Consider the following 16406-nt stretch of genomic DNA (forward strand, 5'->3'; position numbering starts at 1 on the left):
TTTTCCAGAAGAAATGGTCAGTGTTTGCAACCAAACTGACTTCTCAGCCTGCTTCTTCATTTTGAACTGTCTCTGTCCCTTTCAATCCAAACTAAAAAAAAAAAATTCCTTAAAAAATTTGTGGGTTTCTTATATATCAAGTTATAATCTATTCCATTAGACAAAAGCCATACCCCCATCTATTTCCAAAAATGTCCTTCTCTCCTTACACCACCTTTGGGGTTGCTGTGGGAGCCTTAGTTCTGTTGTCCAGCAGAGAGGATCCAAGAGGTACACCTTGCACATTCTTATAAGCCCTGTTGTCTATACAAAGGGTCTATGGGGCCGGCCTGGTGGTGCAGTGGTTAAGTGCACACATTCCGCTTCGGCAGCCGGGGGTTCACCCATTCGGATCCTGGGTGCAGACACAGCACCACTTGGCAAGCCATGCTGTGGTAGGCATCCCACATATAAAGGAGAGGAAGATGGGCATGGATGTTAGCTCAGGGCCAGTCTTTCTCAGCAAAAAGAGGAGGATTGGCAGCAGGTGTTAGCTCAGGGCTAATCTTCCTCAAAAAAAAAAAATAGTCTAAAGACATGCCCTTAAATTTTTCCGAGGTCTTAACAAAGGGTCTTACAGCCACACCCTTGACTATACCTGAAACCATATTTTACTGGCAGCCCTGGATTTTATCTTTGCCTTGAGGCCATTTCTTACTTTGAGTCTTCTGCTGGCTGGAACAGGAGACCTGGGCTCTTTAGATTTTCTAAATTCTGCTCCAAACAGACCTGGGCTCCTTAGATTTTCAAAATTCTGCTCCAAACCTTCTTTAGTTCATCTCTCTCTTTCCCTATTTTATCAGAGTCATCTGGAAGAAGCCAATTAGCACTTTCAGCATTCTGCCTGAAAATTGCCTTAGCCAGATCACAGCTTCATTAGGCACCCTATCTATTTTCCCCATTACTGTAGGGGATGGTCTCATACTACTCTTCTTCTTCTGAATATCTCAGGTCCCCTTTCTTTCCAGCCTCCAATGATAGTTTCCTCGCTGTGTTTCAAGCCTGTAGGAATATTCTCCTCAAGGTTCTTCAGCTCATGCCCTCCAATTGTCTCAAAACAAACACCACTGGTTTTCAGTTTTTCTTACAACACTCACTTCCAGCACCGTGGTACTTGGTCTCCAAAGAAGGCCCCAGTGAACAAGACCTCCTGGTATTTCTGCTCTGTGTGGTCCCCCCACACTGAATCTGGGCTGGCCTATGACTCATGCTCACACCTGGAACACAGTGGGTGTGTGTTGCTTAAGTTTTGGATGTAGGCTTTTAAGACAACTGGCAGCTTCCTCTTCCTCCTTTTTGGAGTACTCACTTGTGGGAGTCCTGAACTTCCATGTAGAAGTCCAGCTACCCTGCCCCATGGAGAGACCATGTGGAGAGAGAGAGGCCCAGAGAGCTTATGGAAAGAAGGAAAGGACCAGCTGGCCCAGCATCCCAGCTGAGCCTCTTGATGGCTCACCAGTCCTCCCACAACACATGAGAATTCCCAAGCAAAGCAGCAGAAGAGATGCTTAGCTCAACCCGGTTGACCCACAGAACCACGACAGACAATAAAATAGTGATTGTTTTACACTACTATGCTTTGGAGTGTTTTGTTACTCAGCAACAGATAACTGAAACAACTCTGAATACAACTGCATTTTATTTTTGATCATTACTGTCAATAGAACACAAATTACGAGTTCTCTATTATAAAAGCACAATTGCTAATTTTGCTGAACATAAAGCAAGAAAATAAGTTTTAAAGAATAAGTATATGCTAACATGAATTATAAATGTCTTAATTTTATTATTCATTTAAACATCACTGGCCCCTCAGCAGAACCCCTGATGTCCTCAGTAAGAGTCAATTCAGTTGCCTTCACTATTTTGCAGAACTTCAGTCATATAAAAATCATAACTTTATATGTATTTTCACCTTTATTATTTTGAAGGTAAACTTGTCGGGGTTGAAGAATAGAACATACTTTAACATTTTGTTAACTGGACTTACAACTTTTAAATATTAGACATATGGTCTGTGGGCCTCCATTCATACCCTCCCCGGGAGTGGATTTCACTAGAACTGATAAAATAGGTGCCTGGCCAAGGCAGCCCTGCAGTGGCTGGAAGAGAAGTTGGAGACTCATCAGGGCCAGAAGGAACGCCTGAGGGACAACACCAGACAAGACCAGAGAAGAATTCAGAAGTGGGGTGGGATGCTGAGAAGCCCACCTTCCCCATGGGCAGAACCAATCACTGCTCCATTGGCCAAATCCGAATGGTCTGGCCGAGGACCAGGAGAGAGATCACAGCAGAGCTAGACTCATCCCCAGAGGCATCCTAACACCTGCCTCATGCTGGAGAGCATCACATCCTTCTGAGGCCCCAGGTCCGGCCCAGGGCTTAGTACGAGGCTGGGAAGGGTCCACAGTCAACCAGAATCAGAGTTTGCTACTGATGAGTATCTGAGATCTATGCTTTCCACATTTATCCATTTCTACAGTTTCAAATGTGCTTCCTTTCCCCATAGTTTCCTTCTAAGTATTATTTTTATGAAAAGTCCTAATCTTTTCTTTGCAAAGTTGAGGTGAAAAGGATCTGTTCACACTTCCGTCAAAAGTGTAGAGTGGGCAGAAGAGAAAGGAGGATGGGGAGGTTGAGTTGAGGAGATGGCAGCTCCCCGAAGACCAGGAAAGCCGGGATGTGTGTGTGGCCAGGATCACATGGATGTCTCAATTCTGCAAGGCTGTGCAGGTAGACGATCTGGATCCTGAGATGTGACATGTCTGGGGCCCATGTGCAACTCTCTGCCTGCCTGGGCTCTCTCCGTACTGGTCACCGTGGCTGAGACTCTCAGAACTTTCTAGGGGAGCAGACTGGGATGATGGCTGACCCTTATGCTCAGAGCTCCGGCGTGGAGGGTGCATTGCCTGGATTTGAATCCTCACTCTGCCCCTTTCTAACCTGGGGGCCTCAGACAAGTTGCCTGATCCCTTTGTACCTCAATTTCCTAATCAAAAAAGTGGGGGTGATGATGGTGATGATGATGACGATGGTGCCTGTCCCATTGGACTGTTGGGAGGATTAAATGACTAACTCAGATAAAGTGCTCAGAACAGAGCCTGGCACGTAGGAAGTGCCAATGCTAATGTCTGCCAGTAGAGAGAACGGACCAGGAGAAAGATGGGGCAAAATGCAGACTCATGCGAGGTCTGTTTCTCAGTTAAATGCAAACACATTAAGGAGGAGTCTTCAGGTCTTTTCAGGCCAGAAGTCTTCATGTGGCTCAGAGGATGGGCCTTGGTCAGGAGCAAAGGTGTCTCCTGTGTCACACACACACAACAGCTGAAGTCCTTTTAAAAAGATCTCCGTGAATCTGGATTAAAATTTTAGTCAGCCACCCAGGGCAAGGAACTGTGACCTTGGATGCCTGTGTGTCTGGTATGTCCTGAATTTCCATAACCTGTGCACTTAGGAAGCCTTTGTCTCCCCCACGGAGCCAACACACTGAACGTTGGACTCAGAGTTCAGACTTGAGGTTGAAGATTCGCAGAGTGACCTCAGGCACAGCCCTTCCCATCTCAGAGACTCAGCTTTCTAGCCTATAAAACGAGGGGCTGCACTAGATGGTCTCAAAGGCCCCAGCTCGCTCTACCATTCTGAGACCATGATTCCTTGCCATTCACCCAAGCCTGGCCCTGATTAAAGCCCACATCCAGCGCAATGTCCACACAGTCAGGGGCCATGGTGGGCCATCTAGGAAGCCCCTCCAGCTTGGTTGAGCGCCCTTGCCCTGCCCTTTGTGCAGAGACCTCTCCCCTAGGCCCCAGGAAGCCCAGAAGACTTCCCATTTGGGTCCACCTCAAAGCCTCTAGGTGGGGGACTCCTGGTCCTGGGATGGAGGTGAGGAACAAAACCAGGCTTAGGCAAGCACCAAGAAGTTAAGACCACGACTACTGGGCAGTATCCTGCACTCACAAAGGACAAGGGAGTGGGAAGAGGCCAGGGACCCTGAGATCTCAGACAAGGCCAAACTCGATTCAGCTTCTGGAGGTGAAGACAAGTCTAGCCTCCTCCTCAAAACCATGCTAAGCCACCCAAAAGAGCAGGGGCTGTGAACCCAACATCCACTACAACAGGCGTAGGACTGGAGCCATTTGAAAGCGCACTCACTGAGAACAAACACAATCGCATTGTGCCAGGTAGTCTGAAGGTGTGATTCAGCACGCATGTGATGGGGACTCCATGCCTTGTGACGTGTCTTATGACTGTGGAAGTGCATCCACTTGTATGTAGACAGTTTCTTCACTTCTGTGTGAAGGTCTGTGATGGAGCCTGTGTGCAAGACCATGGGTGTCTGAGAGGAAGACAGCAGAATAGCTGGTGGTTACATGTGCCGGCTCTGAGGCCAGACTGCCTGGGCTTGAATCTCAAGTTTACCAATTACCAGCTTTGTGGCCTTGAGCTGTCACCTCTACATGACTCAATTCACCTATCTATTAATCAGGATAAATAACAATACCTACTTCATGAAGTCGTTGTAAGGATTCAATTGCTCGATCCTCTCGTATAGTGTTAGAACAATGCCTGCCGTGTAGTAAATTTCCAATAGGTGTGAGTCATAACTACTATGTGTGACTGCGTTTCCACATCTGTATGTCTTTGAGTATGAGAATGCACACATCTGGGTGTCTGTGTCTCTCGATGTGTGTTTAGATCTTTCTGTGCATCCAATGATAATAACAACAGGCTTTATTGCATGCTTACCATGTCAGGCGCGACTCTAAGAGTTGTGCAGGCTGAGCGTGCGTCCAGCCACATGTGCCAGTGAGTACCTGTGAGCGTGGCCAGTCAGCCCTACCTGGTGAGACCCCCTTCCTGAGTCAGCTGTGTAAAAGATGAAGACTCAGCTGCCTGCCCACAGCACTGAAGGGGGGCAGTGAATTATACTCACCCCCTCGTACCCCCTTTCCCAGGCTCCCGGTTAGCTTGAATTGCCTGGGTCCTCTTTTCTCCAATAGGAGAGGGCAAATGAGGAGCCTGAAGAGGAGCCCACCAATCACAGCCTTCCTTTCATCCTCTGACAGCCTCGGTCTTGCCGAGGTTGCTCAGGCTGGATTCCTGGGCTGGGCCATCTTTTGACCCTATGTGCCAATTTTTTGCTCAGTGGCATCTACTTCTGACACACTATGTGTCCTCCTGGAAGGACAGAGTCTAACACAAGGAAGATAGTGAATTCTCCTCGTGGATAAAGCCTTTACATTTTACCTGCTATGTTTCCTTTGCTTCCATTATTCAATGTTAGGAACACTTCAAGCAGGAAAGGATGATATTTGAAAATGTATGAATGTGCTTCTCTTTCTTGCCTTTGTGAGTACATGACCTTCATGGCCCTTGGCCCTAGGCAGCCATCTCTGCCTGAGGAGAGCCTAGGATGAAGGTCTGACTTAGACAGAATGCACAGAAGAAAAAATGCGGTAATATTTGGCATCTGACACACAAAACAGGATTATGCGGCAGGTCTAAAGTCTTCTAAACCAGGCTATTCTCTTGAGAGCATATTTCCTGGATGCTTTCACCTCTCTCCTGGGGCGTGACTGTGGAGTTTTATGTAACAGATGCCCATGCAAGAAGAGGACATGCTTCGGTACTCTCCTTCCTGCCCAGGGGACAGTGGGAAGGGACTAGAAGGACAGCAACAAGGGGAACTCAGCAGTCGGATCTGGTTTTGCTGCAGAGAGGGAGCCCCGGAGGGAGGGCTCCTGTCCCAGTCTCGTGTCTGGAACCCCGGGAGAAAGTGGCATCCTAGGCTACTCCAGACCAACCGAACCAAACCAGCCTCTGCCTCTGACTACAGTGCTCCGGGGTAAGGCGAGGAGCCTCAGAAGTTCAGATTCACAAGCCAACTCTAATTCCCACAGGCCTGGCTGCCAAGTCGTGAGCCAGCAGGGCAGCCGGGGCCACAGCGGTCCAATGAGGAGACCCACAGGAGAGGAGGAGGCACAACTGGGTCGGGGGGAGACCCTCTGGGAGGCAGCCAGGAAGAACCTAGGTACAGTGGGCTGGTCAGCCGCGGGCACCGCGGGAGCTCTGGTCAGACCAGGAGACCAGACCATGAGTTACACAAACTCAGCTTCAAGTACAATTCGTGGCCAATGGGAGAAGGGACCTTGCCAGAAAACCAGAGGACACCACATCCCAGGATCCCAATTCCTTGCTCCTGCCAGATGTCACATAAGCTGCCCTTGTCTGTCCAAATACCTCAACACCACCTTAGTGGGAGACACTGGGGAAAGCAATCTGAGAATTGAGCACTTTTATCCAAGAGAAACTAAACATCACTTAACAGGCTAAACTGTCAGGTCCCGCGACATTCAATTCAAGTCGAACATTTCATTGTTTTTCTCACTAATCATCAGGTAGGGGTTAGAGAAAGGCCGGATTAGTTATAGACTAACACGCAAGGAAATCACTTTTTTCTGCACAGATTAATCAAAGTGTGAGTTAAATTTTCAACCATGTTACACACACAAAAATAGAGGACCCACCCCTGCCCCCACCAAAATGCCGGCTGGCCTTTTCAACTAAAGATAATGACCCTAGCAGTGGACAAGTCCCGGTCTCTGGATCCCAAACTGCCGTCTCCAGGTGGTGTGGGACAGGTCGTGGCAGAGCAGCACACGGTCTCTGCCGTCCAGGCACTCACATCGGCCTTCTTGGGCTCGTGCATACAGGGTCCCTAACTCCTGGCTTATCTGTGCTTTCTTTGAGGGAAAGAATGATGTTTTAATTCTCTTTCCAGGCCCTTCCCATCCAGGGCATTCTGGCTCCCAGCCCTGGACGCTGTCTCAGAGGCCGTTCAGATCCCTCCTTCCCCTGGCAGGTGGGAATGTGGGTTGTGAACTGACTGAGGTCCAAAGTGCTACACACTGTGTGTCTGGGAGGAGGGCTGGGGTGGAGATCAGCACATGCAGAGGGCGATGCTACCACCTGCTGGAGGCCCAGGGAGACACAGCCCAGGTGGGGAACCATGTTCCACTGGCCTTGGGTGCAACCACTTCACAACCTTGCACTCAAATGATTTACTTTCTTTTTCCAGAACAGCATCTCACTATTCCTTCATTTGGTCATCTGGTTTGCTGGTTGGAGAAAGATCATCATCCCATTCTATAGATGAAGAAACTGATACCCAAGAGCTGAATGCTGTCTAAAGTCAAATGACCAGGGATGGCTTGAAGGCAACATTTAGTCTGTTGCCTCCCAGGGAAAGAGCTGCGGCCCTCCTCAGTACTCAGACTAGGGTATCCTGGGAAACAACAGGGACCTCCTTACGAACAAGGTTGATAGGGCCATCCCCAATATCCAGGGAGATGGTGTGAGGGGCAGAGGGGGCATCTACATCCTCTTGCTGGGACTGAGGCACCAAGTGGTACTAATGACCCTGTAGCTGGCTCAGGGCCTGATATAGGTCCACAGTGACTTTGTCTCCTAAGGTTTCACCCACAGTACCACATAGGCCATTTCAGTCCCTTGGGTGCCATTTTCTGAAATGCCACAGGGCAGGTTGGCTGCCAGGGAGACCCTGACCAATGCCTGTCCTGAGTCACTGGGCTCCGTCATGACCCAGAGACCTACCACACCCAGGGCCACCTTGGTCTCTGTTCAGAGTTCTCAGTCTTATGGCCTCCTGGTTCCCCAGTCCCCAGGGTCTGTCTTCCAGCTCTGCGTCAGGGTCTGGAGGGCAGGACTCCCCACGTCACTCCCCACTGTCCTCCAGAATTGCCCAGATTCCCCACATTCAGTTCCTCTATGCCCTGGGCCACCTGCATCTTGGACCAGCTGACAAGTCTGCTCCATGCCCATCCCAGGTCCCTACCTCAGGGTGGGTCTCCAGGCCCTCTTCTCCAGAAGGACGGTCCACTTCCAGAGGCTGGTGCCCCTTGGCCTGCTTGTCCTGCCATGAATAACTGCCAGATGGTTCAGAGCAGGGGCTGGGGACTGAGGCCAACTGGCATCCCAGAGCTGCACCCTCAGGTAGCTACACCAGTCCTCGGCTCCGTCTGGGAATCACATCACCAATAGAAACATCTCTGAGGCACATTAGAGAGCAAACCATGAAGCCACGAAAACCACTGAAGAAAAAGACTGTTTAACTGACCTCAGGATGAGCAATGGCTTTCCAGGCAGCGAAGAGATCATTCAGGGAAAAATACGGCTTAGTAAAGTTGAAACTTCTGTGCATCAAAAACATCTCAAAATGACAGGCAAGCAGGTCTCAGCGGAAGAGTTTTTATAACACTAAGGGTGACATTCTTAACACATTTTTTTCCACAAATTGCCTTTTCATGTCCTTGCTGCTTTTCTGTCGGGAGCATGAGGTTGTTTGTTTACATATTGAACAGGAAAGGTTGTTTATTTTTAACGCTTTGAATTTTGAACACGTGAGTGTATTACCTGTTGAATAAAAAAAGAAAAAAATGACATTTTAAATACAAATCAGACGAAATATTTTAATTGATTCTATGTGAACAGTTGATGAATGAAAATGTAATATAAAAAAAGGTTTTCTCAGGGCCAGCCCCATGGCCGAGTGGTTAAGTTCGCGCACTCCTCTTTGGCGGCCCAGGGTTTCGATGGTTCGCATCCTGGGGGCGGACATGGCACCACTCATCAGGCCATGTTGAGGCGGCGTCCCACATAGCACAACTAGAAGGACCCACAACTAAACTATACAACTATGTGCCTGGGGGCTTTGGGGAGAAAAAGCAAAAAAAAAATAAAGAAGATTGGCAACAGTTGTTAGCTCAGGCACCAATCTTAGGAAAGAAAAAAGAAGTTTTCTATGGGGAATTTCTGCCACAGGCCCCAGCCCAGAGACCAGGGAAAGGCAGGATTGGAAAGCTGACTGAGTTTGTCTCCAGCAAGCCCATCCTCTGCTTTCTGCTTCCCCATCCCACTTCGAAGCACCAGTCTTTCCCAAAGCCCTCCTGCTCTGTCCCTCCCCCGCCCCCCCATCACACTCTGCTCTCAGATGGGCTTTGCTAAGAGGCTGAGGAGGGCTCGAGAGCTGCCCCCTTGAGGAGCATCAAGGAGCAGGAGCAAAGCCGTAGCCTTCAAGCTCAGATACCATTTTGTATTCTGCATCAACACTGCTGGCCAAGCCTGCTGTTAAGTAGGTGATACCTAGCAAGTCACGATGTGGTGCTGGCATGGGCTTTGAAGAAGAGTTAAAAGTTTGTTCTTGGTGATGTTGTTGTTGGGTGAGAATCTGGAAGGCCCGAGTCCTAGGGCCTCAGATGAGTTCTTACATACAAAACAAGAGGTAACAGAACCAACTCCCAAGGGCCAGCATCCTTGGAGCCATTTTCCCAAACAGCAGGGGAAGCAGGAGTATGGAGGGGGATCTATTCTGTGGCTCCCGCTGAGGATGCTGTGTGGTAAGCAGGGGGCAGACAGGCAGATGACTGGGGGCCATCTCCTCCCCTGCTTGGGACACCCAGGACTCTTGACTCTCCTCTTTGCCTCCTGGTTCTTCCAGCGCGGGCCTTCACTTGGCCAAAACAGTCTGTAGGACAGAAAAAGTGCCTCTTCCCTGCCCAAGCCCCTTCGCACTGACACCCACTATGGGGAGCAAGGCCACTTTTCCTGATGCATTCTGCGCATGCTTGGAGATGATTTGGGTCAGTGTTATAAGCCCATTATTCCAAGGACAGCAGTCCCTTCCCCTCCTTTTGACAGCTGCCCTCTGCAGTCACCCTCATTGCCAGGACTCTGCAGTGGCCCAAGCCTCCTCCTCTCCAGACCTCCTGCCCTCTCGCTTCTCTCTTCTTGGCCTGGCAGAGTTCAGGAAAGGTAGAAAGCTATGGACAGGCCCCAGGTTGATCTGCAGGCTGCAGATAAAATAAGGCTCAGTGGCTGGTGCCATGGCTGGCCCTGCATGACTCCAGTGCAGACGAGTCTTCTAGGGCAGAGCCACAGCGCCACCTCGCGGTACAGGGCCATCTGTGCAGCCAGGCCAGAGCCAACCCAAGAAACCACCTGGGTGCCCCTTCCTTAACTATTTCACTGTGTAGCCACTAGGGTCTTCCCTAGATCCCAGGAGAGGCCGGCCCCCAGGGACTGAGGGAAACTGTCAAGCTGAGGTCCCAGCCACATCTCTGACCCCTGCTCCCCAACTATGCCCCCCCATCCCCACCACCGCCAGCAAAACATCTAGAAAAGGCCTGGGCTTCTGTGTCAGGCGGGCTTTGTCACTCCCATCTCCTCTGTTTGGCAGATGTCTGAGCCTGTGCCATTACATAACTTATGAGCCTCAGCGTCCTGCCTCTAAAATGGGAGCAATAAAAAGGCTGCTGAAGAACAGATTGAGTAACAAAGGCCCTAGAGCAGTGGCTGGCTCATTGCAGGTGTTCGAGAAACAGTGGTTTCCTTCCCCTTCTGTCTGGTCCAGGTGCCTAAGAAACCCAGACGTACTCCAAGGCAGGGCCGAGGGGACAGTCAAAACCCAGAGCCTAGGATGGGAAACGTTTCTACCTCAGCCCCTCCAAGAACCCATTCCAAGCTACTTCATCCGCCTGTCGTCTGCCTCTTTGAACCCCTTCGGTTTAGGGTGACCAACTCACCCTGTTTGCCAGGGACTGAGGGATTTTCAGGGAGTGAGGGGCCATCAGTGCTAAAACTAGGCTGTCCCAGGACAACCCGGATGAATTGGTCACCCAGTTCTTGCCTTTCCTCATAGGCTTGTTCTAGGACTTCACAGAATCGCTGGGCCCAGGAATATGCATTCTAACACTCCCCAGGTGATTGTTATAGACACCCAGTCCCTGCCCCACACCCTCTGTTTGTGTTTTCTCATTGGCTTCTGATGGGAGCACTGCTCTTCAACTAGGCAAGAAGCCACCTGGGCACCTCACACACTCAGTGATGTGACCTTGGAAAGACTCTGAAGGACTTTCTAAAAACCAGGCTCCAGACCTGAATATACAAAGTAAACCAGCAGCATCAGGCACATGTTCTCTCTTCAGCTTTAGAGTTTGTGCCCATGTGTTGCTGCTCTATTGTTCTTCCATTCATTTAAGAAGTATTTGCTGAGCACCTATTGGCTTGGCACAGTTGGAATTTATATCCTAATGATGGGAGATAAACAATTGTCACTTGTATAAGCATGATAATTTTAGATAGTAGTAAATACCACTATACTACGTGCAAAGACATCTCTAAAGAGGTGATATTTGACCAAGCCCTGAAGGTTGAGGAGCCAGCCACCCTAAGATTTGGGCAAGGCTGTTCCAGGAGAAAGAATGGCCATTGCAAAGGCCCCAAAGCAGAAACAAAGAATAGAAAGACTACAGCGGCTGGTGCATAGCAAACCAGGACAGAGTGACAGGAGCTGAGGTTGGAGAGGTGGGCAGAGGCTACTGCAATAGTCCAAGCAGGAGGGGACAGAAACTGCAGAAGAAGAGAAGTGCCAGGATTCAGGATACATCCTGGAGGGCATCACAGGATTTGCTGATGGATTAGATGTAGGGGGAGCAAAAGGGTACAATAGAGGCTGCCTGCCAAGCTTTTCACTTAGAACTAAGCGAACAGATGAAAGGACCATTTTGTGGGATGGGAAAGACTAGGGGGGAGCAGGTTTGGGAGGGGAAAAAAGTCAAGTGTTGTGCTTTGAAAGAGTCCTCCAAGGGGAGATGGCAAGTATGCTGAGGGAGAGGGCTGGGCTTCATAAAAAGGCACAGGGGAGTGTCTAGTATCTTTATCCCCAGGCCAGTTTAATAGTTTGAAAGTTTACAGTAATTTTTAGTTTGGCCAGAAATGGATGCTGCCTTTTCCTTCTGAAAGGAATTCTCATTAAGAAATTTGAAAAATTGGTCATCAGAGTAAAATGATGTTTTGTACAATAACAATTGCATTAGTCAAGACCCCTGTTGATTAGTGACAGAAACCCAAGTCTAACTGGCTAAGGCAAAAGGACACTTCTTTGGCTCACATTATCAGACCACAGAAAGAGAATTTGTGAGGCTAGTCTTAAGAATCAGAGACTCACACACTTTCAGACCTCTCTCTCTTGTGCCTGCTTCTCACTAAATGTAGCCTTCATTCTCCCCGGCCACATAGCTCAACTAGAAAGATACGTGCTAGAAAGATACGTGCTGGAAGCTGCAGGAAGCTCTAAATTTATATTCTTTATGTTTCTAAACAGAAAGAAGAAAGAATTCTTCCCAGATAGCTCAAGATAGAAACATCTCATGGAAGGACTCTGGTTAATTTTGAGTCACATGCCCATCTCTGAACACACAGTGGGTAGTGTGGGCAGGAGGATGATGTGGTATGACCGCCCTGGGCTGGTCCTGTGCTCCCAGCGTTCAGAGGGGCTTAGTATGTTACCAGAAGAAAGGGGAAATAGAGACTGGGAAGATCATGGCAACATCTGCGGCACAATGTTACTTTTCTGCAAACAGAACGAAGAATCTTACAGCTAAAAGAGATCTTAGAAGCCTCACCAACCTCCCAACCAACACAAGATTCTCTTCTACAATATCCCGGCTTCTGCTCCATCACTTTTAAAGCCGGGAAATACACTCTTTCACCAGTCAGCTCATCCCCTGTCTCAACAGCACTAATCATTTACAAAATAAATTTGCTTCCTTGTCGTCATCACCCACGGGCTCTAGTTCTAAGTTCATGTTCTTTCCTCTAGGTCAACACTGAATACGCCTACTCCCTTCACAAACATCTGAAAGCAGCTCATATATCCCTCTTTAGCCCACTCTTCTCCAGGATCCATATTCCTTGTAGTTTCTCAACTGTAGTCTCCATGGATGGTGTATTGTTATGGAAAGTAGCGGGGCATCTAGTCCCGTGGACCGTTAAGGTCAGGGTTGTAGTATCCAAGGACTAAGTGTGAAAAGGCAAGGAACCAGTGGAAGGAGGAAAACTTCCCCACCTCCCACCCCCCAGGCTTTCCCACAGCATGGACTCCACCCCAGCCGGCGGCCTGTGCTCCCAGAGGGCCAACCAGCCAGCAGGGAGCGTAAAAACACTTCAAGAGGATTCAGTTTTACAGTTTAAGTTAAAAAGAAGAAGAAAATAGACAAGACAAAAATAAATTTAGAAGAAAAAGTTAAAAGAAGGCTAAGAGGAAATAAATGAAAAGACTAAGGAGCGAGGAAAAGGTGTAATGAAAGTTTTAAAGGGAAAGAATATACTCATTAACAAAAGAGTGTTTAAAGGAACGAAATGGTTGAGACAACAAAATTTTTAAAAAATAAGTATAATTAGGAAGTATTCAGATAATTAAATAATCAGTTAAATAAAATTAAAAGATTCTTTAAATGACTTTAAACATGATAAAACTAAAAAATAAAACAGAAATAGGTTAAGCTGAAGGCAGCAGAGCAGAGCCCAAGGGCCAGAAGCGCCAGGCAGGGCTGCGTGGGGAGCCTCCTGGGCTTTTTCTAAGCCTGGGGTGCTCTTCAGGGCTGAGATCCTCAGCCAGCCACGCCTGTGTCAGAGCCTCCAGTAAGTCCTTCCTTAAATATCTCTCCAGAAAAGGCATCAGTGGTGCCTCCCCAGGAACTGGAGGACATGTAATGCCCCATCCAGCATCAGTCAGCCCAGACTCCTCAACCGTGGCTCTTATGATGTGGATTCCAGAGGCCTCATGCTCATGGATTATCACATCAGAAACCCTCTTTAGAGGTGATTTCACACACCTGGAAAATTTCATATATATATAATATTTATATTATATGTTATATATAACGTTATATATATAACGTTATATATGTTATATGTAACATTATACTTAATGTAAACTATTATATACATAATTATATATAATTATATATATTTTATAGATATGTATCCATCCCATGGACCAGGAATCCCACATCTAGAATCTATCTCAAAGATATACCAGCAAAATATTCAAAACGAGGGGCCGGCTCCGTGGCCTAGGGGTTAAGTTTGGCTTGCTCCACTTCGGTGGCCGGGGTTTGGTTCCCAGGTGCAGACCTACACCACTCATCAACGGCCATGCCGGGGCAGCAACTCACATACAAAATAGAGGGAGACTGGCACAGATGCTAGCTCAGGGCAAATCTTCCTCAGGAAAACAAAATGACGTGAACAAATTTGCGGCACTATCTACAAAACCAGAAGACTGGAAATAATCCAAGTGTCCCTCAGGAGAAGGATGGTTGACTAAACGGTGGTACACCCACAGGACACCCACACGAACAGACTACTCGCAGCTGCGATAAGAAGCGAGGGAGAGCTCCATCTGCGACTTTGAAACAATCTTCAGAACATACTGTGAGTGAAATCAGCAAGGAAGAGAACAACTTTTGGATAAGAAGGAGAGGAAGTGGAATACACACGTGTGTATTCGTGTATATTTTTTAAGATAAACAATAGAAGGATAAACCGAAAAAAGTAATTTTTAAATTATTACCTGTAGAGAGAAGGAGGAAGCGGGATTAGCGGACAAGGATACAAACTGGACTTCTCTGAATAAACCTTGTTTATAGTTTTCACTTAGGAAGCATGTAAATATTTTAAATAAATAAATCAAAAAGAAAAAAAAGGAATCCCTAAAAATGTGAAACAAACTGAATCAAATGACATTCATTGTGTATCGTTGGTAACACAGCCATACATAGAAAAATTACTTTGACTTTAAAACAATACTTTGAATACTGCATTTTGAATATAAACTTAAGAACAAAAGCGATCACAAAGAAATCTTAAACTGCAATCAATAATCTTACTGTTAGAAATAATAATGATGTTATTTTGAAACTATTGTGTGTATAGTAGAATAAATCAAATAAGTTATTAAATAATTATATAAGAATTGTAAAGAACTAGTATTTTTAGAGCAAGAGAAAAGAGATCCAAATGTAAAATTGAAGGGCATGAATTTTGTAATCTTAAATTTGAATTGGAAATATCACTATAAACTCAGGCTTTATTTTTCTCTTTTTGAAAAATATGCATTTCCTAGTTCTGTCCACTGGAAAATCCTTGAAAATATGACAACCACAGAGCAGCAGTAAGAAACTCTATCACACAGATTGTGTTCTCCTAAATAACATTTCCCAAAAAAAAGAACCAGGCTCCTGGGAGAAATGGCTGACTCCAGGGTCAAAGGAAGAAAAGTACAAAGCACATTTTGGAATATCTTGTCTTGCTGGGAACAAGGAGAATATCAAAGATCTAAAATTATGTCAAAATGACCCCAGAGCCAACTTGATGGAACTTTCCCTGGCCAAACACGGGACAAATCGAGCATCAGCAACGATAACAGGATCCAATGAATCAAGAGAACATAACAGTCCCAAACATGTATACAGCCAATAACAGAACTTCAAACTACATGAAGCAGAAAAAGGTAGAACTAAAAGGAGAAATAGAAAAATCTACCATTGTAGATGGTTATTTTCATACTCTTCTCTCAATGATAGAACAAGTAGGCATAAAATCAAAGATACAGAAGACTTGAACCACGCTATAAACCACCTTGATATAACTGACATTGACAAAACACTCTGCCTGACAACAGCACAGTACACATTCTCCTTAAGTGCATCAGAATCAAATGGAAAGTGGGAAAACAATAGAGAAAACCAATGAAACCAAAAACTGGATATTTGAAAAGATAAATAAAAGTGAAAAACCTCTTATCAGATTGATCAGGAAAAAAAAAAGACAAAAGACACAAATTACCAACATCGGAAATTAGACGGGACATCACTATGGATCCTAAAGACAAGAAGGGACTATCATGAATAACTTCATGCCAATAAATTCAACAAATTTAATGAAACAGGCAAATTTCTTGAAAGACACAAAATACCAAAGCTCAGAATACACAGGTAACCTGAATAGCCCAATATCTGTTCAAGAAATTGAAGCTGTAGGGTTTAGAAAAAAATCTTCCCACACAGTGCCTCACTTGTGAATTCTGCCAAATATTTAAGGAAGAAATAGTATGAAACTTATACACTGAAAACTACAAAACATTGCTGAAAGAAATTAAAGGGCTAAGTAAGTGGAGAGACATACCTTGCTTATAGAATGAGAAGTCTCAGAATTGTTAAGGAAGCAATTCTCCTCAAATTGATCAATAAATTCAACAGAATTCTTATAAGCCCAGAATGTTTTTATAGAAATTGGCAAGCTGATCCTAAAGTTTATATGGAAATGTAAAGGACCTAAAATGGCCAAAATAGTTTTGAAAAAGAACAAAGTTGGAGGATTTACACTATCTGATTTCCAGACTTACAGTAATCAACACAGTATGGTGCTGGCATAACACCACACTGCCATATAGGTCAATAAAATAGAAAGAGAGTCCAGCAAAAGACCGACACATTTATGGTCAA

At 46.4% G+C, this 16406-nt stretch overlaps 1 long non-coding RNA gene across 1 annotated transcript in view; it reads right to left on the reverse strand.

Moving 5' to 3' along the window:
* LOC106826370 (uncharacterized) overlaps positions 1-16406 on the reverse strand; it is a 52689-nt gene that overhangs the window by 26292 nt on the left and 9991 nt on the right. Inside the window, exons 2-3 of the long non-coding RNA XR_006529019.2 lie at positions 8177-8472; positions 7895-8078 (exon numbers count right to left, since the gene is read on the reverse strand). This is a non-coding gene — a long non-coding RNA (uncharacterized lncRNA). The remainder of the gene's footprint in view (positions 1-7894; positions 8079-8176; positions 8473-16406) is intronic.

Source organism: Equus asinus, chromosome 6 (assembly GCF_041296235.1).
Source record: "Equus asinus isolate D_3611 breed Donkey chromosome 6, EquAss-T2T_v2, whole genome shotgun sequence".
NCBI lineage: Eukaryota > Metazoa > Chordata > Mammalia > Perissodactyla > Equidae > Equus > Equus asinus.